This window comes from Lissotriton vulgaris, chromosome 3_1 (genome assembly GCF_964263255.1).
Source record: "Lissotriton vulgaris chromosome 3_1, aLisVul1.2, whole genome shotgun sequence".
NCBI classification, from domain to species: domain Eukaryota; kingdom Metazoa; phylum Chordata; class Amphibia; order Caudata; family Salamandridae; genus Lissotriton; species Lissotriton vulgaris.
Window position 1 is genome coordinate 1,534,423,930 of NC_141689.1, and position 24,496 is coordinate 1,534,448,425.

General features: G+C 44.3%; 1 protein-coding gene across 2 annotated transcripts in view; it reads left to right on the forward strand.

Annotated features, from left to right (window-relative positions):
• The first annotated feature begins 306 nt into the window (after positions 1 to 306).
• GIMD1 (GIMAP family P-loop NTPase domain containing 1) overlaps positions 307 to 24,496 on the forward strand; it is a 104,484-nt gene continuing 80,294 nt past the window's right edge. The window contains exon 1 of one of the 2 annotated variants that reach the window (XM_086962025.1): positions 307 to 362. The gene's annotated coding sequence lies outside the window, so the exon portion shown is untranslated. Of the gene's footprint in view, positions 363 to 3,334; positions 3,533 to 24,496 lie in introns of those variants that run through there. The other variant, XM_086962024.1, reaches the window with a different exon arrangement.

The following is a 24,496-nucleotide window of genomic DNA, read 5'->3' on the forward strand; positions in this document are numbered from 1 at the left end:
ACGCGAGCCCAGCCTTCTCAGCGAGAGTACGAAAAATAAAGCTGTTGCAAATAACGGGAAAACTTTCATATTTAAGTAAACAGAACACTTGTCCCTTGTCAGGCTGATTTCTCCCTTTGGGAGCCGCGAGAGTTCGTCGTTTGACAGCAGAAGTGGGCGGACAGCTACTACTTTTTCTGCTGGGACAAAAGACTGCAATATAGCATCTGTTATCCAGTGTAATTTATTAACTCGGGTACGGTTTCCGTATCAGCCCGAGTGTGGTACCAGCTCTCATCATTATCCTGGTCTCAAGGTTCAGGCCGCAGTGCACAGTCGCTGACAGGAGCCTGCATGCAACTCTGGGAACGAGAGCATTTAGGGTAAGCAGTAGAGAAATTATGCTGTTTTCTTAACAAGGAATTTTAATTATTTAAATCTTTGGGCGTGTGGCAGCGCTTACATTAATAAAAATGGCCCATTGCACGTTGATGGCAGACACTGTGTTGTTGAATAATGATTTAGTATTATACAAGAGCAAAAGGAGGGTCATCCATGGACTTAAATTAAATCCAACTCCACAAATGTCTCTAAAGGCAAGTTAAAATAAGTTTGATGCGTGGAGACATCAAGGCTGTGTTTCCAAGCACAAGAGGGCGATTATACACATGCTTTTTAAACAACCCTGTAGAAATAATTGTTTTGGATGTGAAACGTTTGTAGTCTAAATAATGTTTATGTGCAACATCATTGCCTTTCAACACAGGGACCCATTCGCAAAGATAAATTCGGTCGTAAACATAGGTTTACAACCAAGTTCAACTTTTACATGCTTGCCAGAAATTCACTAAGCCTGATTCCCAGCAGGCGTAACTCACCAGTAAAGCGATCTCTGCACTTTTAAACCGAGCCTCATGGGGTGAGGCTCTGGGAAGTGGTATTCCAGAACACGGTATGCCTTGGCGTTTGCGAATGTGCACAAACATTCATGTTTGTAGACATTCCAAAATCTCCAACTCTTCCCTTTCCCACCTTGGAAATGGTCAGAGGTTTACTATATAGTAAAGGGCTGGAGTAACTTCTTTTCAGGGTGGGAATCATCCCCCAAATTTGACTGAGACTTTCTACATGATGAAAAATATTTTCCATGGAGAGAAAAGCAATGTGCATTTGCACAGGTTATCGTATTATCTCTGTGGAGAGTTCTGTTTTATGGTGAACTCTATACAGCCGGAAGAGGAGCCCTCTGGAAAAGTAATCTGCCCATCCCAGGAGTATTCCCGGATAGCTGCCCCTATTATAGCCTTATAGCCTACCGTAGCGTGCTATACTGGCCATTAAAGGCACTCTGTAGCCTGCAGCTCGGGCCTTTAACAAGGGAGCAAGCCTTTATTGGCCAGTATAGCCGAGCTACAGAGGGCTATTACACTATTGGAACAAAACCCACACTATAGGGCAGAATCTTCTAACATATAAAATAAAGGCTTCAGTGAGCCCAAGGAGATTTAAAACCCTCGGGTTCCTTTATGCCTTTGTTCACAGCAACACCTGTGAACGACAAACATTGGAATGTTGGAGCTCCGGGCTCTTGCCAGACATTAGAAACCCAGAGCACTCCATTGTCTTCAATGGAGCTCCTAACATTCCAATGTTCTAATACAGTCTTAGAGCCCGACGTAGCGGGCTCTTCCGGCCATTAAAGGCCAGCTCCAACGTTCGGTTCGGGCCTTGAACAAGGGAACATGCCTTTAATGGCCAGTAGAGCCCACTACGGAGGGCCCTAAGGCTATCAGAACATTCAGCCCCTAGAGAGCAGAATGTTTAAATTTGTAAAAAACAAAGGCCTCTCGGAGCCAGAGGGGATTTAGATCCCCTTGGGTCCGAGAGGCCTTTGTTCACAGCAACAGCTGTGAAACAAAAAAAAACTGGAATATTGCTTTCCAGGATTATACCAGCCAGTAAAAGCCTGGAGCATTCCATTGTCCACAATGGAGTGCTCGACATTCCAATGTTCTAATATAGCCTTAGAGCCCACCATCGCAGGCTCTACCAGCCATAGAAGGACCACTTCAGCATTATAGGCCCAAGTCAAAGGCGAGGGCCTTTATTAAGGGAGCAGGCCTTTAACGGCCAGTAGAGCCCACTACAGAGGGCTCTAAGGTTATTGGAACATGTCGCCCCTAGAGGGCAGAATGTTCTAATTTGTTAAACAAAGACCTCAAAGACCCGAGGGGATTAAAATCCCCTCGGGCTCCGTGAGGCCTTTTGGTCACAGCAACAGCTGTGAGCAAACATTGGAATTTTGAAGCGCCGGGCTTCTGCCAGCCATTAGAAGACCGGAGCACTCCACTGTTTTTAATGGAGCGCCCAACATTCCAATGTTCTAATAAGATTTAATCCTACATTGCCTGTTTAAGCATCATATACAGCGGGCTACTGTTGCGGGAAGGGACATCCTTTCAACAGAACATGAAATAGACACTGAGGAAAACTACAGTGGAAACAAGAGGCATGGAATGGGCAGACACCATGATAGTCTGCGTCCTTATCTGCCTCTAGGTATGTTTCTATGACCTCCGATTTGGAAATGCATACACTTTATGATGGCTTGATCCTGGCATCGCGCATCTGGATATCTAGATCCAGGTTCCACTGGATTAGTGCTCTTAGGATGTAGGGCTGGGTGGTGGGTTAGCATGCCTAGGATGTTACAGTCTCCCACTGCTGGAATGCATGAAAGGATTTACTGTGGTTAGGATGCAGGTCATATGTCAGTAGGATGTCGTTTTGCGTGGAAAATATGTTTCATAAAGATGCTGCCGTGTGGTCTCCTGTCCCGCGAATGAAGTGTAGTGTGGTAGTTTCTGTTTACAGTATCCTAAGCAATGTGGATTGTAAGCATCCCTTTGGTGTAACGGGCTAGTGCCCTTGGGATATAGAGCAGCGTTGAGTCTCTGCCTCTACATTTTCAGACCTATGACAAGATAATTCAGTTCTATTTTAAACGTTTGTGGTACCTAATACTGAAAACAGGGGCGTAACACAGGCCCCTGCAGCCCCCGCAGTGCGGGGGGGCCTCTGCGCTCCAGGGGCCCCCAGGGGCCCCCGGCCCCTTCTGCTGCCACGCAGCCTGCAACCTCTAAGAGCCATTTCGACCTGAGCAGGCCTGCCTTCAGCAGTCTATGCGTTACTGGCGTCTCAGTGTGGGTGGGATAATGGATAAACGTCACTTCATCAGATTCCTGCTGCAAGCGCCGATGATTGATAGCCTGACGTCATGACCCCAAGTAGTTGACGCAAGCCAGTCAGGTGTCGACATGGGAGGGGGGTTCTCACTCACATCCGGCTGCCACCAGAAAGAGGGAAGCTTCGAGGAAGGACTGGCGCGGCTCCGCGCTAGCTGGTTTGCCAGCTGCGTCTTATAACAGAAAGAAACCTGTTTGAAAGAGTTTCTCTCACGTGAAGGGAGGACTCATAACTCTTGACAGATGCACTATGCAGTAGGAAGAGAAGCTCCGATGAAGGATGAAATGGCAAAGGCTGCATATATACAGTGAGTGTGTGTTACAAAAATGGTTTCGGTTTGCTACAGAGTACTCGCTGTTCTTTAGTTTAACTATTGCAAGTAAATGTTAACTAGCTCTACTCGCAGCAGCAGCAGGCTTGTTGGTGGGAGTGCAACTCTCAAGATGCATCTGGTGCGCCATATAAAGATATTTTTAATAATTGTCAAATAATGCATTTCTGGCAAAAAAAAATAAGCCACCTGTTTTACACACATTTCGGACAGGTAGTGCATCAGATGATTCAATCTTTCAAGACCAGACACATTTCTCAAAAGCATGAATCTTAAGCAGCCGGAAATACGTTTGTATCCGTCAGGAAAGTATGTGTCTTGTAATAGGGCTGATGGATAGCAAAAGCGTGTTACTGACTTCCATTTCGGTTGTACATCGTTTAACGGTCTGTGTAGTATAGCCATGTCACTGCTCGAACTCACAGCAGAAGTAAGCAGTGAGAGTTTAGCTTACCTAGCAGTTGACTTCCTGTAGGGAAATGACCATTATAACTAATCATTGTACCAGGTAAAAAACACATCCGATTGTTTTGTAATATTTTTTTCAAGATGTAATGCACATTATATATATATTTGCCAGTGTATGTCTGTCGAGAACCTGATACTTTTTGTGCCTGAAAATAACATACTTTCCCAATTGCTGCAAACATTTGCCACTGTGCTGGCATTAGATGTGAAGATACTAGTATCGAATGCCAGGCAGTGTCTTTCTGATGCTGCTCAGAAGTTCCTGGCAGCTGTGGTGCTGCTCAGTTATGCCACCGGAAGCTGCTGCTGCTCAGATAGCCCTGTGGTTTCATTCAATTATGGGCTGTAATGAAGCTCTCTGTTCAGTTGCTGTGCAAATCAATTTCCCCATGTGGTGCAGCTCAGCTACAGCTCTTTTTGACTATTAAAATATCGCAATTTCCCCATGTGTAACTTTGGTGGCTCACTAACTCCTGTGGCACTGCTCCTTTATGCCAAATGCATTTACACCTCTTTGACTTCATTGTGCAGTTCACCTGTGAGCTTCAGCACAGGTCCTGTAGGCATCTGTTCAGACTAACTATGCCCTGTGGTATGGCAATGTATAACCTGGATGTATTTGCACTGGGTAAATAGGTCGAAATTTGGAAAAGCGTGCACGCTTCGGTAAAACCTCATCCACTTGTTATTCTCCATTGCAAACTCAAGTCATGCTCCATGCTCAAGTCTGGTCTGTAGGCCGATGTGACGTTAGACTTTTAGCTTTCGAGTGCTTTTTGGAGGGTTGGTGGAGCTTATTGGTGCAGGGTATGAAATTGGTATCACAGGGCATATTTCAGATATGTATGTGGAGTGTAGGAAGGAAATCTTTACTTTTCAATGAAATTCCAGACGTTCAGCTTAAAACTTGGTGCCAGGTGTACGAATGCTTTTTCTGGTCACAAACTCTGTGATTCAAAAATGTTTTCTTTTTACTGCACTAAACACATTTAGCAATTCGGTAAGATGTTATCAAATCGCTAAATGGGTTTAGGAAACTGTTTAGAATCACTATTTGGAACAGGCGTATATAGGGCTTCATTTCCAAACAGCAATTTATAATGGTATGTATTAATGTTTGGGACAGTAATCCATAAACAAAACATTAACATTTTACTGACTACTGAAAGATAGTGATAACCCGATCTCAAATTGGACGGGGTCCTTCAAGAAATTGGATTATTAATTGGTAAAGGTGACTACAGACTTCAAGGAATATTCACAACTCTTATAAGGGTAAACCTTCAAAGTCAGCTACTTAACCTAAGTTCAACCGCCTGGTAGCATTGGCACAGAGCAGACAGGCTTACACTAGGGCAATGTGTATGGTATTTATGCAGTATCAAAACAGTAATAATGTCGAACTGCAACACAATAAGAAGACCAAACCAAATTAGAGGAACAGAGTAAAATTTTAAAAAACAACATATAGATGACAAAAATACAGTAAGGGGAAGTGGACATATGAATTTAAATGTTTTAATTAGGAATAACTCAAATGAGCATAAAGTGCCAATAAAAGTCAATGGCTGAAATATTCTGGGACCTAGTTGCAAAATGAGGCTGAACACGATGGAGTATGGTCAGAAACTCCAACCAGGTTTGTCGTGGTCGAAGATTTTACCTTCTGACTTTAGTCCTCTAAGTCACAATCCACCACAAGGTGACGCTTCTAAAGCCCCCCGGGACCTTAGGGAGACACTTAAAGACTCACAGGGTGTCAGACAGAGGCCAAACAGACAAAGTCAAGTACAGCTCTTGTTGCCACTGGACAGCTGAACAGTTGCAGGAAAAGGCCTCTCATAGCTTGTTGTATACCTTTAAATTTAACTGGAGGTCAGCCGTATGCCATTAGAGTCCACTTCTTTGTCCTGAGTAAAAGAGGGATGTTCAATTCCAGTCTTCTTGACTTTTCTCATTTCTCAGAGAGCAACAGATATCAAGTTCAGTCCTCTTCTGATTTTGCACATGTCAAGAAGTGTTCTGAAGTGGGTGCCTGGAGGTGCCACATTCATGTCTGACTAAAGATAGTGGGTAGGAATTACCCCTGGGTATACCCTAACTAACCCAGTAAAAGATCTCATGGCCAACCATACTCAATCTGGGCATTTCCAAGATGGTGGAAGTCTTCGGTTACACTTGGGCTTTGACGACTGAGGGTGTGCGTGGAAAGCGTACTATGGTAATACCTTTCACATTTAACACTAAAATCCAGTTTGAGGCTGCCACTGTATCCTTATTAAACCTGGACACAGATGTCTGGTAGAGCGAAGTGTGGATTTCCAGCAACCATACAGTAGATACACAAGAATTTCTTTGACATCCTGTTCTCGACTTTTTTAGCGCACCCCCTGTGTTATTTGTAAACTCCAGCAGACCTGGCATGCAGGGTGTTACACTCTAGCAGGATTTGACACTGTAACATAAAAAAAGGCCTACTTGGTTGAGGGGGACAATGGACAGCCCAGCCCAGGGGTCAGCTAACATTTGCCTGTGACAGGGGTAGCCTCTTTGAATTGTTTCCTAAGTGTTATAAGTAAACCCCAGCATACCTTTCAAGCAGGATTTGACATTCAAACACACTTTGATGCTGGAATGTCTAAAAGGATGCTCACAGCTCCACCCTGCATATTCTGTCAAGTTCCGATCGGTCATCTCTTCCCATTCAGGTCCGCCTTTCAATTTCTCATGGGAGACATTTCACACTCATTTACACCTATTTAAATGCTAACTAGTGACTGGCAGAAGTGGGAGAGCAAATGGAGATGAGCGTTCAGAGACTTCTGGCTGGGGAAAGGTAACTTTCTAAAGGTTACTTTTCCTTAATATTTATTAAAAATCAGACTGAAAAATAAACCTTTAATTATAGTTAGTCCCATTATTCGAGATACAGTTTTAGGATTTTATTCTGTACTGTGTGTTATGATTTTCATCTGTTTCTACGTTGGACAGCTATGACTACCACAGTGATAGATAGCTTTTGTATGATAATACATGTAAAGACATGTTATCATTGAATATCTACACGTCCTACTTTTAAACAGCATGCACCCAACCTTTTGGGTGACCAGGCCTGCATATGCGTGTCTTATTAATATTTAAAAGGGAGGTTTTAAACTGTAAAAAGCTTTTATTTTGACATGTCAAATTTAAGGTTTTATACTGCTACAATCAGGCTGCGCTGGTATGCCTGATGCCAGGTTTTACACTGTCACTGTAGTAGATGGCACAATAGGTGCTTCTGTCTACTAATGACATTGAACTTACAGGCCGTTGGTACACTTTGTACCATATACTATGGACATTTAGGTAAGTTAAATATACCAATTTGGTATGTGACAATTCAACCATGTTTAGAGGAGGAGTACTGACTCTTTCTACTGGTTAAGTGGGGTAAGGTGTACAGAGTTCTAGAGCCAGCAAAAATATAGGGTCCAGCTAAAGATGTTAAATACCAGGTCACCATGTAGAAAAGGTGAATTTCCTACAGGTCCTCAACATACCCCTTCCCGTTACAAAATACTACAGGATTTGCCAATAGTCATTGCACAAATTGCGTCCACTTTTTGTGAATCCTGTCTTATTACATCTGGCCCTTAGTTCTTTGGTTAATGTAAATAAGCAGTTATCCTAGTGGCCTATTGGGACTTGGGCCCACTGGAAATATCATGAAAGGTCAATGGTCAAAGGTCAATGGTCTAAAACCGGCTTTATAGCAACAATCTGTTACAGCTACAGATGAAAATAATTGTGCACACTAGACAGCTCAGAGATATAGTCAAATCAAATTTGGATTGGTGCCAAGAGACAAAACATGAGCTGGTGATTGCTTAGGACTCAACAAAGGCTTTTGAAAATAGAATCCATACAAGGATCTGGATGGGTCACACATAACACAATTAGAAAAAAGAAAGCATTGACAAAGCTGATAGGTATCCTCTTTGGGACATTCTGGTTTTGCCGATAGTTTTACCAATATGATACTGTATATTCACTGTATATTTTATATAAGTAAAGACTTTGATATTGATAACATTTGTAAAGTCTCTTTAGTGTAATTTTGAATTGTAATTATAATTTACTAAATATGAGCAAAACAAAGATGTCTGGTCTAAAATTTGCTGAGCAATTGTTTTCCAATGCTTCTGTGGTACATGTGAGAGGAGTCGCAATTAGGTTTCCAGGTGAGTTCTGGTTGTGAGAGGGTGTTCATGTTTGGGCATGACTGGAGCTCAGGAGCTGAGGCTGAAGGCAGTGTGAGTCAGTAGGCCGTCACATTGTTCATATTACATGATCCCCCAATCCTTAGCCTCTCTATATTGTGCACATAGTAATGGTCACATATGTCCCATTTATAATTACCATTACAAATTATTTACAAGAAATCATGGTTGTAGCATCTTTATATCTAACAGTTAACAAGCAATCACAGTGCCAATACATCGGCCTTGTTTTAGGTGTATGTTTATTGTTATGTGATATGTCTGGAATCAAGAGCAGAAAATCATCAAGAGGCGCCTTAATACTGGTAATGCAGCATGACGTGTAAAGAAAGCACAGGATTATAGTACACGTTTGTTAAGCCGCACTTTTAAATACTTGGACCACACCGCTTTTAGAGACCTCTCCCCCATCCCACCCTTTCCTCATTACTTAAATGAATGTGGGCCTTACTAGGCTGTAGCCTGGGGACTGCTAACATTCTTTCCTCTCTAAGGTGAGACCAAACAATTGTAATGTAAAACTGTTGAATCCTTGAAGTCACATCTAAAACTTGTGGAGCAGAATGGAGCGACTATTTTGCAGTGTCTATGAGAGGGCAGAAGCACAGCTGGGGTGAGTCGTTCACTTCAGTAAAAGAAAGGAAGGGGCCTGACCTCCTCCACTGTGACACCCCTGGCCGTGATTGTAGGTCTTAGGGGCCTCCCTGAGGGCCACTGTGCCCCTTTAGAGATAGTGCTGATGTATTTGTTCACCAGTGTTGTTGATCCAAAAGTCGTGCAGTTTATATACTCTCTGACAAAGCTGATCCAGTTATCCTCAGCTTCTTTGGGGTTCAAGTGCAAAGGGAGAAACACAGGTGAGAGATTGCAACGTGGAGCGTCGGGGGTGCTGGGCAGAATACGATGAGCTGGCATCCTATTCATGGAAGAGAAGGGGTTTAGGAAGCGGCAAGGCGGCATGCGGAAGCGACAGAGAGCAGGGCAGATGCAGCACGATGGGCCCTAGTATGTTGGAAGCTGTACGGAGGAGCGCAGGGTCGAAAGCAAACTAATGGGCAGATTGAGCAGCAGGGAGGGCTGGTGGGGGAAATGTAAACAGGTGAGCGAGTAATGGAGCGGGTCAGGGAATAACACACGGGCACAAGGGAGAGCGCATACGGTGAAAAGACAGCTGGAAAACATATGCACTCTTTAGGAATGGTTAAAAAAAGAAAAACGTAGTGCCTGAAAAGTGAGCAGTGGAATGTGCCAAGTAATGCGTCCATGGTGCAAGGGAGTGACAAATATGAGAAGAAGGACAGCCCACTCAAGTTTACAAGTAAGAAGACAGCAAATGTGAGTGACAATAAAATCAACCAATGGTAAGCAATAGGTGGGTTCTAAACCCATTGGAAGCAAGCGATACATTGTACAACAGACAGCGTATGTGCTGTCTAGTAGGTGAGAACTAATGAGAGATACAGATGTGATTCGATCATTTTATTTAGACCAAATTAATTGTTTATTCAAAGGAACCCTGGCCAGGGTCTAAGACTTGACCATATGTCTTCTTCAAAGCAGGTTTTTGCCTTCACTTGTATGGCCATCCATAACAGAAGTTGGGTTCATTGATAGTTACACTCCATTAGGACTGAAAAAGGAGAGTCAGGGATTTATGTACAGTGCAACCCTTTCGCAGTTACAACCAGGGGCCTAACACAGGCCCCGCAGCCCCCAAGCTCCAGGAGGCCCTCTCAGCACGGCACTTCATCCGGAGAGCACCTGATAGAGTCCGGAGGGGCCCCCTCCACTTACCTTGCAGGGGGGCCCCCTGAAGTTTCGTTACGCCACTGACTGAAAAAGCTAAATGTGCTATATTCATTCACACTATTAAATACAAGTTGGATCTCAAAAGAATGAGCTTAACCTCAGGGCAACCTGAACTTTGCTAGTTTACATCCCTTTAGCCTTTGACAGCCTGAGTTCTTCTACTCCTCTTTTGAAATGTATATGTGGGAAAGATGAGGAGTAGCTGGGGATGCACCACCTGCTGAAATTGCACTGTTGAGCCACTTCTCAACCACAAAGACAAAGCAAGTGTGTTTTTCCTCAGTTTCTTTGCACACAACTGTTTTTCCACAAATGCACCATAAGCAAGATGGTAATTATTACACCTCCCCCATTCTTCATAGTCTTTTCACAAAACCTCCCAAAACGGCACAGATATATCCGAAATAAGGTTGCAGCATTACTCATCAGTGCCAGGTACAGAAATCACAGTACTGTCATCTTTTCACCTGCAACACTACCTCAAACAGCTGTCAGTAGAAAAACAACAGTTGTAACCATAGCCATTTTAGCTCATACATAATCTTAAATCTATGCTGCATTATACCATCACTGCCCCTTTATCTATTCTCTCATTCCTAAACGTTTATGTTTGTGAATATTTTTCTAAATCCAAACATCTTGTCTTTAGAATTTATTTTTTAGCAACCTTAGTACCAACCAAAATATCTTGGTATTAAAAAATAGATCATAATGGAGTTTTTTTGCTCTAGTTTTCCAAAATCAGCTTTCCCATCAGTATTTCAATGGCTTCTGGTGTATATATTAACGTTAATGTTGACTGGCATTTATATAGCGCCTAATCACCGACAGGTCTCTTAGCGCTTAGAGGAGAGTGGCCCGAAGTTTATTAAAAGGTGACAAGAACAGTGCATGGATTGGGGACTAGACCGTATTCGGGGCATCTCTGAACAGAAGAGTATATTGCCAGGTATATTGTTAATAATAAAATAAGACAGATCTATGTACCTGTACAGGGCAAGGTTGAGGTGAATATAATTAGGAGGGTTCTCTGATATCTGACCAAAGAACCAAAGTGGAGCTGGACCATTTGGTGGTACAGTGATTTATCGAGATTGGGCGTGTTATTCTCTGATTGACCTGCCTATCATCTCTTTCAACCTCTGCTGCTCTAAATATATATTGAAGATGGGCCTTGTCGCACGGTGCTGTATCATTGAACTTAAAATGACAGCGCTATGCATTCACAGACTTTTTAACCTCATTCTACTACAGCATGTACCTAGACATGCAAGGAGCTAGTCTCCCGATACAACCTGTGTAAGGCTACAGGGTCCAAGGCTAGAAAGTCCAGATGCTGTTAGTCGTGGTCTCTAGGGTGTGAGCATCCAAGGACATGTTTGTCTATGTATAGTCATTAGTTATGGTTGCATCGGCCCCAGATACTACTGAATATAAATTCAAAGCTATGGGATGTGAAATGCATCTTTTCCTTTGTATGGCTGCTAATTATGGTTTCAAGAGAAGCTTCCCCAGGACAGCAGGTAGTGAGGGGACACTAAGCCGTCAAATGTACTTTTCTGACGTCAGCTGCAGAATATTTTGGGAAAGTACAATTTTCCCCAAAATAGTTCAGGAGGCTTGTTCACTATTCTATAGTGTGCGAAAAGTTTAAAATTCCCCAAGTATTTTAAGTAGGTGTAAAAATTGATCGGCAATAAACTAGAAGTGCCTGTCGAAGATGCCCAAGACAGGTTTCCCCAATCACGGCCACTGGATGTGTACATTGCTGCCTTGCATTACTCTGCATCGAGAAGGTGGTCCATGGGTGGAGCACGGGTGTTCCCATGCACCCCCCCCAATGCCTTTTGACACAAATCAGATTTTCTAAAAACAGTAATCCTAGGATTATGTCAAGTCAAGTCAAGGAAAGCTTTATTCGACTGGCTATTTAACAGTCATAAAAGCACATAAGACAAAAAGACATATCATCACAATATTATACAGACTTTAAAAACAGTAATCCTATACTGATATTACGATATCAGGTGTCATTAAACCAACAGCAATAACACCATAAAAATATCCGACAGCTATTTATGCTAGGCTTCATTTGTTATGTACAATTTTCTTTGGAGGAGTACCTTCTTTTTTTTTTTTTGTCCTCATTTGCCGAACCCTTATGTGTGTTTGAAGAAACCACCGACCACCATATTGTGCTAACTTGTCCTGCCCACCAGGAAACTATAGTGTGCGTCAGACAGTTGCACGAAGAGAACAGATCTTAGATTGGCGGAAGAAGGAGAAAACCACACACAAAGAGGGGGACCTTAAGAAAACTCCATCTAGGCATATTTCGGCCTGTTGGACCAGAGATTCGGAGAAAGACCCTTGTTGTAGGTCCATGGAGCAGGGAAACCGGCATAATCATAGGATCCGGGGAAAAAAAAAAGAAAAAAAAAACCCGGAAACCTACTTCCACTGGATCAGGTATTCCCAAAAAGCAACTCTTTTCCTACTGCAGGATCTGGCCAGGTCTACTTTAGAAACTTCATATAGGGACGATAACCATCCTGCATATGTAGGAGGGGCTGCATCCACCCAAAACCTAAAGATCTGTCTCCTTGCCATTAAAACTGCAAAAAACAGGAAGGATCTGGCATGCCCTAAGATGTTTTCATCAATCCCGAAGATAATCAGAGGGAGAGTGCTACTCAAAGTGATATTTAGAATAGAAGAAAGGGCATCCATCACCTCTTCCCAAAAACGGCTAATGGCTGGGCACTCTTTAAACATGTGCACATCTGAAGCTTCTGCAAGATCACATTTGTTACACTTTTTACCAGGCTGAAATTTGGCTAATTTTTGTGGCGACAGATATGCCCGATGTAAAGTAAATAGGTGGTTTCGTCTCAGCCAAGCTGGCTTCACAATTTTATACAGTAAACTAAAAGAGTTCCGCCACAAATGCTGGCACTGTTCCCCCACATTGCTACCCCATAGCACCTCCGGGAGGTTGATGTCATCATCTATCTCCTCCAGGATTGCCCAGTACCAACATACAACCTCCTTTCCCCCCCCCCTGGTCTTGTCATCAATACATTTTCTAAGTTGCTGTAATTTCCCAGGGGGGCTCCCTTCCTTATCAATGCCTGAGCCCAACTGGTCAATTGTATGTATTTAAAGTTGGTTAACCTTGGCCCGACTCTCTCCCGCAAAGCCTCCCAGGGTAACAATGAACCTCCTGCTATCAGTTCTCCCCAGTTAAGAATTCCGGCTTCCTTTATTGAGCATGCCAGCCTGTCTTTAAGACACAAAGGAGTGCCTGGCGAATCCCAGATGGGGGCTAAGTTGGAAAAGTAGCTCATCCCTGTTCGTCTCCTAATTATGGACCAACTACTGGCCAATGAATGAAGAGTTTTAAATTTTATCTTTTAAAAGAATTTCTGGTCCCCAAACTAAAAAGAAAACCGTCAGATGAAAGTTCTGACCCCTCCAACATAGCTCGAAACATCCTCCCACTAGGGTTATCCACTGGTGTTTTAGAAGCATTCTTGAAAAAGATAATTGGAAAGCCCAAGCATAATATTGGATATCTGGAGACGTTAACCCTCCTTTGGAGGAGTACCTTCTTAAAAAACGTAACTAAGCACCAGGCAGTTTGTTCGTCTGAAGTATAATTAATGCAGGGCGGCATAGACCCTGTAGTTTTAAAAGCTGTAAAATCCATGTTTTCCTCAACGCAGCATAACATTTACAAAATAAGCCCACGTGAATTGTGGACTGGGTAGAATGATTGTCACACGGACAGAGAGGCAAATCCTGTGACCAGTCATTAATTTTTGGGAGGGTCACATGCCTGTGGACGATATTCAGTCTGAACCAGGTCAATAACCGTCTATCAAAGCTACCCAGTACAAAAGTGAGGTAAGATTCTATATGAGTAGCAGTTACAATTAACTGATGTTGCCTTACACTGGGTTTTAAAATTGCTCCTGACATTCTTGCTATACCCAATAGTTCAAAACACTCCTATCTTAAAGCCTTTCTGGAAATTGTCCGTAAGGCAGTAGGGTCGGTGAAGTATTCTGGGTGCCCAATGACCTTTCTGAAATCACGGATGTGCTTTATCCAGGGGATCTTTAGGGCCCCTTCCAGTTTAAGACAGTCCTGTATGATCTCCCTATTTAGCTTTGTCTGGTCCTTTGACCAAATCCTATGCCATAGAAGGACTGGTTCTAGTTTTCGTTCGTTTTGTAAAGCTTTATTTGACATATAATCATAAAAGCATATAACAAGAAATGACCATAGTTTCATATAAAAATCCAATTCTAACAATAGGGCTGATATGTATGTCGGCTTTGATAAAAAATTATCATTTAAAAAACCCTTGGATTATTAAAAATATATGATAAATAAAAAACTGCCCATGGTTTTAAAATGGCAGTTCACAACAAGATTAACTTCATCATAAAGACCTAGGGACTCGAGAAAGCCCCATAACAAGTGTCAAATAATGTTTGCAACAATGCATCAGTGTGGCAGACAAACCTGTAGATGTTATATTAACATTGATTTTGTCCTTAGTACCCACGCCCATCCAAGATAATTTGCAACAGCTGTTACGATGGTAGATGATGTGCTTGTGCATATGATTCTTTCGCCTTCTGCACTACTGCGTGTGCCTAACAGTTTACACAAGGGTCTCAGCCAAACCCGACGGGGGATTGCATTGGCTGGACAGGCAAAAAGCATGTGTGCTACTGTTTCTTTATGGGTCGGGCAGAATGGGCACTTATTGTCAGTTGGATTAGACCACCTTGCCGTGAAAGATCTGAAGGGTAACAAACCCACCCTCAACTGGAAATGCAGCTTCCTTTCTTGTGGTTTAATTATGATATCCCAGTAAGGTTCGAAGTGGGTAGTGTATTTGAATTCTAGGAATCTTCTTGTCAATATGGCTGCTTCACAATGTCTCCAGGTGTTAAAAGCGATCCTCTCCCAATATTTTTCCTTTTTTGTTGGAAATTTAGCCGTTGATGGATCTTCCCAGAGCGATATCAGGCCAAGATCTACCAGGTTCTAGTTTAATAAGGTCTAAAAAACATGAAAGACCTAACTCTACATGACATGCAAAAGAGGATGTGCTGGGTGGCACCGATAATAAAAATCTTAGAAAATAATATTCGACAATTTGTATAGCGAGAGCATTAGCAAAACCCCATACCCCCGCCCGTATATTGCATTAGCGGTGCACTTAGCCTTATACATTTCATTAAGCTCACCTGGGGGCTTCCTGCCTAGCTTTCTTGAAAATGACATCAAGGCCACTGTAGTCTTGATGAATGACAGTTTCTTAGCGAGTATAGTTTGTGCCCACGAGTCCCTTTGATTAAATAAAATGCCTAAGTAGGAAAAACTTTATGTCTGCACTTATTTTTGTCCGTCCATGAACGTAGTTTTCATTCTTTGAACCCCACGTCCATAACTCATGGTGAAAGTCTTAAAGATATTAGTGGTAAGGCCGAGGTCCTTCATAAACACAGTAAAACTATCTAGAACATTCTGAAGTCCTATTTGGGTTCTGTACATTAAAACTGCATCTTCCGCATAAAGGAGCGCAGGTATGGGACGTCCATTCACAGAGGGGAAGTCTTGAATATTCCTAAGCAGGGCTTAGCACATACCGTTACAGAGAAAGCAGGTGTGAGCTCGCCAGCCAAACCTAAGCGCACACTCGTGGATGCGCCTTCATACAGGCGCCTTAAAAAAAGTATAATGTGTGGATCGACTCCGACATCTATATCTTACTGAGTCAAAGGCTGCAATAAGGTCAACAAATGCCAGATAAAAGTGACCTTTCTTGACTCGCGTGTATTTGCCAACCAGTAAAGACAGATTTAGGCTCTGCTCGATGGTCCCCAGGCCTTCTCTAAATCCATATTGTATATCTGAAAAAACTGAGTTTTTTTCTGCCCCGGCTTGCAGTCGTTCCAGAGTAACCCATCCCACAACCTTAACCATGGAGTCTATTAAAGAAATCGGCCTGTAGCACCCGGGGTCATCTCCATCCCCCTTTATAGGTCTCGCTGCGAAAAGTGCGCGAAAGCGTGCTCTCGATGAGAGCCTATAGCTGTCAGTTCAGCCGACTTCAGCCGACAAGGACTGGATACAGAAGATGGCCACGCGCACATTAAGAAGCAAGGCAGAGTCGGATTCAGACGCGCGGCTTGGGATTGGGTCGCGCGCGTTGGAATCCGACTCTGCAATGCGCCTTGGGTTTGGGTCGCACACGTGAGCTTCTACCGTAGACAGCTCACGTCGCGTGCCTCGTATGTTTCAGTTTCGTTTTATGTGTGGCCGATGGAGAGGAGCCGAGCGTCGGCGGCCGCGGAGGCATTGCTAAGCGCAGGGGGGAGACAGCGTCCCTGATACCAGCACGTCGGAGCCCAGGTAAAGTCCGTGCTATATAAAAGACTGGCCCGTTGCTCGTTTTTCATTTGAAGGTGATTGTGTGACAAATATATATAGTCGCAACCTCCGCCCGTGTTTGTAGCTGATGGGAGGAGTTTCTGGTTTTTCAACGGTCTCTCCTACAAGAGCAGTGGGCCTTGCCTTGCATTCAGTCACGTTTTGCAGCAGGCCTTTGACATCTGTGGCGTATTTTGAGGTAGAAGACTGTGTTTTCCTGAATGAAGAAACCACTCTGGATTTTCCTCAGATGCCTAAGGAGGTCCTGCCTCCCGTCCGGGCAGTGCAGTTTGCAGAGTCATGCCATCGGCTGCCCTGGTTCATCACAGATGCCGTCACGGTGCGTGTGGAGCTTGGCAAGGCCCGCAGGGCTGTTATCTCCAATGAGCTGTGCCCAGTCCCCTAGTGACTGGCAGACCAAGGGCGGGTCAGATGAGACTGAGAACAGAACAGCCGGATCTCCTGCTTGGCACAGTGTGACACACACCATCGGGTAGGGTGCCAGCTGTTTCACCATGTATTGTACAACTTGCAAATGCAACCGGGAGTGTGAACGGGGAGAGGTCGGCAACTTGGCCGCATTGCCTCTCCCATAGAATTAGTATTCCAACATCACAATTTGTAATGCCTGTGTCATGTCGGTTGCGTGCAAAGTACTTTTGCCATCCACAATTGTGTTAATCTTATGCTAGGAATGTCTGGTTACGTTTTTATTACTCTGAAGCTGTAAAAAAGGCAGTATAGCTGCATGAAATAATAATGAATTTCTAGGCGCGCCAAAGGCAAGCCCGTCTGCGCCCGTCCGCGCCGGGACCGGGCCGAGGGCCACGACCCCTGGCCCAACTCTTAAAGATTCCATCATGGTCTACCCCAAGGACGCTCTCCTCAATCTAAGAATACCAAGGAATCATGCCTGTGCTACATTCGATGTTTGTAAAACGCATAATGAAATCAAACAATGTTGTCCTCACTGCCTTTTTACGACATTGCGTCAAGGCGAGAAGAACCCCCTAAAACAAAAACCTAAACCGAATAATGTTGCCATAGCCCTCATTAATGCACGGTCCCTATGTAAACATAGCCAAGAAATCGCCGACCTGATAACAGATTCAAAGGTAGACGTACTTTTTATCACAGAGACCTGGACAGATGACTCGTCCGGTCCGGACATGGTTACTGCCACACCTACAGGCTACAAAGCCTATAGACAAGATAGACCTAGACAGAAAGATAGACCTAGACAGAAAGGTGGAGGGATCGCCATTATAGCTAGAGAAAATCTGGAGGTAATAGTGACTCAAATACAGGACATCTCGTGCGAGGCCATGATGTTTTCAATCAAACTTAGCCCACAATTCAACTTTAAAGGGCTTCTTATATATAGGCCCCCAGGAGTCAAAACTGGCTTCTTAACAAGTATTAGTACACACTTGGAATCTCTAGCATTAGAGGACTCGATCACAGTATTAGGTGATCTGAACTTCCACCTAGACGATAATAACCACAAGGAGACTCAAGCTCTCATCGCGGATATGGAAGTCCTGGGGTTACATCAGTTGGTTACTTCACCTACTCATCAAGCTGGACACATTTTAGATGCTATATTCTCAAGTGCCCAGGGGCTCCATGTACGCGACATCCTTCCGCTGCCATGGACAGACCATTATGCGGTTTTCTGTACCTTGGCTATGGATAAAAGACCAGTTACAGCTACTTCTCTTCCCCAGTCTATATCCTTTAAAGCATGGCACAATGTCAACCAGTTGGACCTAAAAAACCACCTGGATGATACTTGCCCGCTAATCTCGGCTAACCCCAACCTGGCCATACAACAACTCCACGACTGGTTGGGACATGCCATGAATTCATTAGCCCCCATTAAGAAATTATCTAAGAACAGGTCCACCCCTACCGCACCATGGTACACGGATGAACTAAAAGCACAAAAACAACAGAACAGATACTGGGAAAGACAATGGAGAAAGTCTTATAATCCAACAAGTAAAACTAAATACAAGGATGCTTTGGCAACATACAAAGCCATGATTATAAAGGCAAAAAAAGAGTATTACATGATGCAAATTGAGCAGGCAAAGAACTCTAGCAAAAAATTATATGACATAACTAAAGTGCTCTCGGGTAACACCCCCGATCTGACCCCACCTCAAACCCAAGACATGTGTGATGCCCTGGCCAACTTCTTCTTCACGAAGATGGATGATATTTATCAATCTTTTTTGGCTAAAACCACGCACACCAAGGTTCCCAACATTATTCAGGAGGTCTCAAAACCTACAGTAACATCATCCTTCACTAATTTCATACCACTGACAGAAGATCAGGTATTAAAAATTGTGTCGACAGTCAAAGCTGGATCCAAGCTGGATCCTTGTCCACTATCGGCGCTCTTACCGGTGATGGACTCGATCATACCAGTCCTGACACAAGTCTGTAACTCCATCCTGCTCTCAGGGATATATCCCCTTAATCTAAAAACCACACTGCTCAAACCACTGTTAAAAAAACCAGGAGCCGATAAGTTAGAACTAAAAAACTATCGACCCATTGCCAGTCTCCCGTTCATGGCCAAAGTGGTGGAAAAGGCCATGAACATACAATTAACTGAGTATATAGAAACCCATAAGAAGTTAGATGACACTCAGTATGGTTTTCGGAAATACCATGGGACTGAAACCGCCCTTATTAAAGCATCCGAAGATATAAGAATAATAAGAGACAAAGGCGGTACAGCGGTGTTGGTACTGCTGGACCTTTCAGCAGCTTTCGACACGGTCGACCATAGTATTTTGGTCGACCGTGTCGGGAAAATGGGCATCTCCTCCACGGCAAGAGCTCTCCTCGCTTCCTTTCTCTCTGAGAGAACGCAGGCCGTCACTCTTGGCCCTTACCAATCTGCTAAACTGTCACAACCGTGTGGGGTACCTCAAGGCTCATCCCTGAGTCCGACACTTTTTAATATCTATGTGTCGGACCTGGCCAATGTCATCAAGGCACATGGGATGAGCCTAACCTCCTACGCGGACGACACTCAATTGGTGATGGCAATAAGAGGTGATGGAGAAGAGGTAGCTAAAAGATTCCAGAGAGGTCTGACGGAATTAGGTGAGTGGATGGCAGCGAACTGCCTAAAACTTAATTCGGAAAAAAACGAGGTAATGGTTTTTGGACAACTCTCACCAGAATGGCCCGCCTCGTGGTGGCCCCAAACTTTTGGTGCCCCCCCCAATCCGGTGACTAAAGTAAGAAACCTAGGAATACTTTTTGATAACCATTTAAACTTCATGGACCATGCTAGCAAAGTGGCCTCTATAGCCCATCACAAACTACGCGTGATTCGAAAAATAAGTCCTTATCTTCCTACTACTGCCATTAAAACTCTGGTGAGCTCACTAGTCCTGACATCCCTAGACTACTGCAATGGGCTTTTCATCAACTCCCAAGTTAGAGTTATAAAAAAACTGCAGACCATACAGAATGCGGCAGCACGTCTTATTCTGGGAATTCCTAAGTTTGCTCCTCTCTCTGACGCCATTCCAAAACTACACTGGCTGACGATTCAGAACAGAGCTAGATTTAAATCACAGTGCATTGTTTACAAAGCACTAAACAAACAGGGCCCGCAGTTCCTTAAAGACCATCTACGTCCTTACCAACCTATACGCCAGTTGCGCTCCACCAACAGCAACCAACTAACGGTACCTCGCACCAGAACAGTGATGTGGGGAGACCGACGGTTTGTGGTAGCAGCTTCCAAACTTTGGAATACTCTACCCCAGGACATTAGAGCATGTCCCACACTACTCCAATTCCGCAAAAAATTGAAAACCTGGCTGTTCAATAAATAAGTTCTCGGTATAGAATAGAGGTCTGAGCAAGGCAGCTTATTTAACATCAAGCTGGCAAATTAATCAGCGCCAAGACACCCTAGGGTATATGCTGCGCTTTATAAATGCCAATAAATAAAGAAATAAATAAATAATTAGGTACAGGTGCTTTTATTCGGGTATGGGGAGCTGTCTGTCGGATCTCTCCTAGGTTATTATATGCACACACAAACTAAAGCACACATAGTCTCTCCTCTCTGTTTTAAAGTTCTTAAAACATGTTGATTATTTTACAAAACCTTATGCTTTAAGGACCGCTAACAATTCGCACTGCTCTCGTTCCCGCTGCCCCTTAAGCCCCTCTTCTGTCCTGCTTCTCAGATAATGTATTTTACCACAATATTTCAGCGTGATTGGTGGGAAATCTAAAGCTCATACCCCCACAATCTGACTGACCAACCTATGCCCCTGCTGCCTAATCCCACTGACTGGCAGGAAGTACAGATTGGGACAAAATGAGTCACGTGACATGCCAGTGGCTCTCTCAAGCACTTAGAATGGAACAGACTGAACCGCAGTTTAGCATTTTATCATAGGCCTTATATTGTTGGGTAACCTTTTAATTTCACAAGAGCAGCCTGCCCATGTAGGAGCAGAAACAGAAAATGTTATGTATTTCAAAATTTTAAGCAATAACGGCAGACGTATTTTAAATGTTGTCATGTCATATTGCAGTGAATGACATGACATATTTCTTTTAAGGGCCAGTGACTTGCCTGCTTGGTGATTACAACCTATTTGGTGGTTTCCCAACCCCCTTGGGGTATATATATATATATTACTTCTGGTCAGGCATCCTGCCAAATTGTGGGCTGAAGTATTTGACCTTCTACATCTCTGCACGAATAGCTCTGAAGGGACTAAAAAAAGCAAGAACTGGGCGCAGCTCGATTGTTTTGGCATTTTACAAATAAATTATTAAATTATAAGGAAATGAAATGAAATGCAGTATTTAATAAAGCTCACAGCTACTCAAGCTAGAGTGTCATAGACAGCGGAGAGAAACGGAATGGACGAAGCACAATTATTGTTTATATTTTTAGATTCTTTCTAAAAGAAAGTATATTTGTGTCAAGTCTCAGGAGCTCTGGCATGCTGTTCCAAAGTTTGGCACCCAAAAAGCAGAAGGATCTACTGCCAGTGCGAACAAGGCGAATTATGGGCACAATGCCAGATTAGCGTTAGGGGAACGCAAAGGTCTCGATGTAAGTTAGTGGTTTACTCGTTAATGGGAATAAACGCCCACCCTTGAAAGGCAAATTTAGTACTATTTATAAAACATTCTGCGCCGAATTTCACCTCAGGTCACAGTTCTTGCAACTGCTCAGCGATCAAAGTGATTGTTGATCCCGCTCTTATATGACTAACCTACCACCACATCACTGCCTATATGGACCACACCTCCCATCTACGGATAAGCGGACTTGCATGCAACTTGGTTGTAAAGGCCTGTGATTCAATAGACCAATCAGATGGGGAAACCTAAGTGTGTGTGACACAAAGGAGAAATGAGCTGATGTATTCTTGGACTGGGAGTTAATACAGGGTGCAAATTGCACTCTGACTTTTTGCTTCTTTTCAGTATTTAATCAGGCACCAGAACAAACAATTGTAGGGGGGAGCAAATCCTCCTGCATCATCATTATTACATTTTGCAAGTTACAATTATGTTTTTACGTCTCGACTAATATATCCCGCAAGGGATAAATCGACAAGAGTATAGTGGGCAAACCAAGGTCTTAAACCATTGCGGATTTCGGACAGTTCGTGTGGTGCACTCGTGCGGAAAGCGCGTCCACATCAAAGCCATCAGCCTCCCTCCCACAGGCATCTGTTGCTTCCCCAGCGTGCGCAGTGCGCGCTCGGCCTCACTTCTACTCCCCCCTAATTACATCCCGCTTTCACGGCCGCGAGCCCGTGAGCTTCACTTCAAAGGGATCCGCTCCCCTGCCCCCTGCTTCACAGTACAAAGGAATGCGCATTTCCCGGCCGCTTTTCATTATATCTTTCGGCGATGTTTTTGTTTTCTTTCGGCAATGTTGTTGTTCTCCTTGCATCTGGATAAGCATGTATTTCGGGCCCTTTTACTACAACTAACAGTCACTGTAAACATTTACACGGAGTTCAGAGCTCTCAATCGTGGCCATCCACAACTTTTCGCACGACACACTGACACACTATACATTAGCAACGTGGCACTGCAGTGGATTCCAGCATCAAGCTTATAGTTGTACCTCAGTAATGCTTTGTAACAAACCTGTTTGTTTTTTTGCATGGGATGTAATGTAATGTAATGTATTACTTGTAAAGCGCGGCATCAGTAAATGGAGCGTCACTTTTCCGACCAGCTAGATTGTGCGGTTTTATGAATAATGCACCTCGGTACAAGTCATTTAATCTCACATGTAAGTAAGCAAGTCATGTATTTATAGAGCACATGAACGCCGAGGCTTCTATGCGCTGAAAGTAACATGTCACGGTAACTGTTATTGAATGGGCTGACATGTGGCACCTGGATATAAATGCAGCACTGACCGTGATATTCATGTCATGAGTCTATGTTGTACGAGTTATAATCACTTTCTGAGGCCTTTTCACAGCACGTCAGTGTAGTATTGCTTTACGTACCAACATGCATTCTTAACCATGCACGATGAGATGAGGCTGGTCTGCGTGAAAGGCTTTATTTCCTGCCCAGACGTGGCAGGTTTTAATAACGGATGAGAGGAAGCTGTTACTGCACCTCTGTGAAATTTTTCTGGCAATAAGACACCACTACATTATCACTCAGCACCACCACAGCACCACTCAGCACCACCACAGCATCACTCAGCACCACCACAGCACCACTCAGCCCCACCACAGCATCCATCAGCACCACCACAGCACCACTCAGCACCACCACAGCACCACTCAGCACCACCACAATACCACTCAGCACCACCACTTTATAACTCAGCACCACCACAATATCACTCAGCACCACCACAGCACCACTCAGCACCACCACAGCATCACTCAGCACCACTCAGCACCACCACAGCATCACTCAGCACCACCACAGCATCACTCAGCACCACCACAGCACCACTCAGCCCCACCACAGCATCCATCAGCACCACCACAGCACCACTCAGCACCACCACATTATCACTCAGCACCACCACAGCACCACAACATCACTCAGCACCACCACAGCACCACTCAGCACCACCACAGCACCACTCAGCACCACCACAGCACCACTGAGCACCACCACAGCACCACTCAGCACCACCACAGCACCACCACAGCACCACTCAGCACCACCACAGAACCAGTCAGCACCACCACAGCATCACTCAGCACCACCACAGCATCACTCAGCACCACCACACCACCAATCAGCACCAGCACAGCACCGCTCAGCACCACCACATTATCACTCAGCACCACCACATTATCACTCAGTACCACCAAAGCATCCCTCAGCACCACCACAGCACCACCACAGCATCACTCAGCACCACAACAGCATCACTCGGCACCACAACAGCACCACTCAGCACCACCACAGCACCGCTCAGCACCACCACAGTACCACTCAGCACCACCATAGCATCACTCAGCACCACCACATTATCACTCAGTACCACCACATTATCACTCAGCACCACCACACCACCACTCAGCACCACCACACCACCACTACCACAGAACCACTCAGCACCACCACAGCACCGCTAAGCACCACCACATTATCACTCAGCACCACCACATTATCACTCAGCACCACCACAGCATCACTCAGCACCACCACAGAACCACTCAGCACCACCACAGCATCACTCAGCACCACAACAGCATCACTCGGCACCACCACAGCACCACTCAGCACCACCACAGCACCACTCAGCACCACCACAGTACCACTCAGTACCACTCAGCACCACTCAGCACCACCACAGCATCACTCAGCACCACCACAGCACCACTCAGCACCACCACAGCATCAATCAGCACCACCACAGCACCACTCAGCACCACCACAGCACCACTCAGCACCA